Source organism: Triticum urartu, chromosome 3A (genome assembly GCF_056163025.1).
Source record: "Triticum urartu cultivar PI428250 chromosome 3A, HENAU_Tu73, whole genome shotgun sequence".
NCBI classification, from domain to species: Eukaryota; Viridiplantae; Streptophyta; class Magnoliopsida; order Poales; family Poaceae; genus Triticum; species Triticum urartu.
This window is the reverse complement of record NC_141875.1, coordinates 174,280,478-174,284,444: the sequence shown is the minus strand read 5'-3', so window position 1 is coordinate 174,284,444 and position 3,967 is coordinate 174,280,478.

Here is a 3,967-nt window from a genome sequence, read left to right as displayed (position 1 = left end):
CTCACGAAGGCATGTTTACGAGCTCGATGCACTCACCACGGTGCAAGTCATGGTAATACAAGCATACATCCATTAATAAGGCACAAAATACAAGCTAGACATAGCAAGAACAATGGCATAGCATGCACGGATCAACTACAATAACATCGGCAAAATCGCAAACAAGTTGACGATCTGCCCAGATTCACAACGAAGCAAAAGTAGAGCTCGATTGACTCAAGCTAGGTTGCTCCATAATTGCAAGTAAAGACATGGATGGATAGAGCATAACAAGATTAACAAAACTCCCTAACTGATGACCTCAAAAGAGGCAGGGATCACTAGGAAATAGCATGAACATATGGCATCATGAACTAAATAATCCCAGACTTGGTGAAAACTACTAAGTCCCAGAAAACAGAATTACCGGGTGCCTCACTTTGCAAGCTTGCACAAGTCACCACACACATCCTAATAATGCATGGGTTCCACCTCTGGAAAGATAACAAGATGCTTAACAAAACATATGAAGGACTCACAGGCATATCATGCACACAATAATCATGGCAAAAATGACAAAAGTCTAAGATGAACTAGCAGATCTGACAATTAACTCACGAAGCCTCCTTCTAACAGTATTTCGGGCATCAAGATGAGCTCAAATGAAAATGATGCAATGGAATGAAATGATGTACTCGTCGAGGCGAACATTTTTATATGCTATATGCATGAATCGGAGCTATGGATGCAAAGTTACGGAGCCTCGAACAGAGCAACTTGGACTGAAAATTTAATGACTTAGAGAAAAAGAACAACCCCAGATCTAGGGTTGCACGGAAACCGAGGCGGCAGCAGCACTGTAGCTGTTCGTCGGGGAAGAAGCACGCAGCGGCCGGCGAGAGGAGGGAGGAGGCGGCGGCCGGCGCGCCTGGGCCGGCGATGGCCGGGGCGGCGGGGCCGGACGAAGGGCGGCGGGGCCGGCGTGGAGGCGGCGGCCGGCTCCGGCGAGCTTGGCCTTGGCGGCGGGCGGTGGAGGCGCGAGGCCGGGAGGCTGGCGAGGCGGAGGACGGGCGGCAGCGTACTCCGGTGGCCGGAGTTGGTCGCCGGCGACGGCGCGAAGGCGGCGTGGACGCGGCTGCGGGCGTGCAGGCGGCTGCGGTAGGCGGCGGCGGATCTGGGCCCCGCGGGCCAGATCTGGGCCGCGCGGGCCCCTGGCGGCGGAGGAGAGAGAAGGAGGACGGGTGGCGCACGGTGGTTGGCCGGGAGTGGCGGCGGGGCGACGTGGCGAGCTGCTATATGCCGGAGTGAGGTGGCGGCGGGCGTGGACACGTCCGGCGCGCGAGAGGAGGTGTTTTTTTTAGGGTTTCGGGGAGGAAGAAGATCCGAAAACGGAGGGGTGTATATATAGGCATAGGGGGAGCTAGGAGAGTTCAAATGAGGTGCGGTTTTCGGCCACGCGATCGTGATCGAACGCTCTAGAGCATGGAGCAGAGTTTGGTGGGTTTTGTGCCAAATTGGAGGGGTGTTGGGCTGCAACACACACGAGGCCTTTTCAGTCCCTCGGTTAACCGTTGGAGTATCAAACGAAGTCCAAATGGTACAAAACTTGATAGGCGGTCTACCGGTAGTAAACCAAGGCCGCTTGGCAAGTCTCGGTCCAATCCGGAAATGTTTAATCCCCACACACGAAAGAAAGCTAGAAATGACCACGGAGGAGAACGAAGCGCCGGAAAGCAAAACGGACAACGGGGAAAATGCTCGAATGCATGATACGAACACGTATGCAAATGCAATGCACATGATGACATGATATGATATGCATGACAACGATAACAACACACGGAGACAAAGACCCGAACCCGAGAAAATAAATATAACTTAACGCCAGAAACGGCAAGAGTTGGAGTACAAATAGGGAAAGTTACATCCGGGGTGTTACAACACTCCACCACTACGAAAAGATCTCGTCCCGAGATCTAGGACTGAAAGAACGCCGGGTACTCAGAACGGAGATGATCCTCGCGTTCCCAGGTAGCTTCACGGTCGGAATGGTTTGACCACTTGACTTTGAGAAATTTGATAGACTTGTTGCGAGTCTTGCGTTCAGTCTCTTCAAGAATAGCAAGTGGGTGCTCACGATAGGAGAGATCTTCTTGGAGCTCAATGTCCTCGAAGTTGATTGTGCGGTCAGGAGTCCTGAAGCACTTTTGAAGCTGAGAGACATGGAACACGTCATGAACATTTGCAAAGTTTGAAGGAAGCTCGAGTTGATAGGCGAGGTCGCCTCTCTTGCTGACAATCTTGAAAGGTCCCACATATCTGGGGGCAAGCTTCCCTTTGATACCGAAGCGACGAGTACCTTTCATAGGAGAGACGCGGAGGTAAACATGATCTCCGATCTCAAAAGCCAAATCACGATGCTTACTATCATAGTAGCTATTCTGGCGGGATTGGGCTGCTTTGAGGTTATCACGAATGACTTTGCACATTTCTTCTGCTTCTGTGATTAAGTCATTACCCAAAAGCTGATGTTCACCGGTTTCAGACCAGTTGAGAGGGGTACGGCACTTCCTGCCATACAGAATTTCAAAAGGGGCCTTGCCCGAACTTGCTTGAAAACTGTTGTTGTAGGAGAATTCAGCATAAGGAAGACAATCCTCCCACTTCATGCCAAAGGAGATCACACAAGCCCTGAGCATATCTTCAAGAATCTGGTTGACACGCTCGACTTGACCGCTTGTTTGAGGATGGAAAGCAATGCTGAAGCGGATGTTAGTGCCCATGGCCTTCTGGAAAGAATCCCAAAACTTCGAGGTAAAGATGCTGCCACGGTCTGAAGAGATCACTTGAGGAATACCGTGCAGAGAGACAATACGAGAGGTATAGAGTTCCGCCAATTGAGCTGCAGTGATCGACTCTTTGATAGGCAGAAAGTGAGCCACTTTGGTGAGTTTATCGATGACAACGAATATAGCATCATTGCCACGCTTGGACTTTGGAAATCCAGTCATGAAGTCCATCTCAATGTGGTCAAACTTCCATTCTGGAATGGCAAGAGGTTGGAGGAGACCAGCTGGCCTTTGGTGTTCTGCCTTCACTCTTCTGCAGACATCACATTCATTCACGAATTGAGTGATCTCGCGCTTCATTCGAATCCACCAATAAGCTTGCTTAAGGTCCTGATACATCTTCGTGCTCCCAGGGTGGATGGAGAGGAGAGAATTGTGAGCCTCGTTCATGATCACTTTACGGAGCTCACCTTTGGGTACAACAATACGATCCTTGAAGAAGAGAGTGTCCTTGTCATCAAGGCGGTAGCACTTGTACTTGGACTGACTCTTGGCAATCCCAATCTTCACCTTTTTCACCATAGCATCAAGAAGCTGGGCTTGGCGAATCTGGTCTTCTAAGGTAGGAGAGACTTGAAGGTTGGCAAGGAATCCTTGAGGAACAACTTGCAGATGAAGATTGCGGAAAGCTTCACAAAGCTCGGGTTGATAAGGCTTGAGAATCAGACTGTTGCAGTAAGCCTTCCTGCTCAAAGCGTCAGCAATCACATTAGCCTTGCCTGGAGTGTACTCAATACTCGGATTATACTCTTGAATCATTTCGACCCATCGAGTTTGCCTGAGGTTGAGATTAGGCTGAGTGAAGATGTACTTGAGACTCTTGTGATCAGTGAAAATGTCCACTTTTCTTCCCAATAGAAGATGTCTCCAAGTCAAAAGAGCATGCACAACTGCCGCCAACTCGAGATCATGAGTGGGGTAGTTCTTCTCATTAGGCTTCAACTGGCGAGATGTATAAGCAACAACTTTCTTCTCTTGCATCAATACTGCGCCAAGACCTTGGAGAGAGGCATCACAAAAGACCTCGTACGGCTTGGATTCATCAGGCGGAGTCAGAACTGGAGCAGTGATCAATTTCTCTTTCAAAGTGTTGAAAGCAATATCACACTCCGGAGACCAAACGTACTTGACGTGCTTCT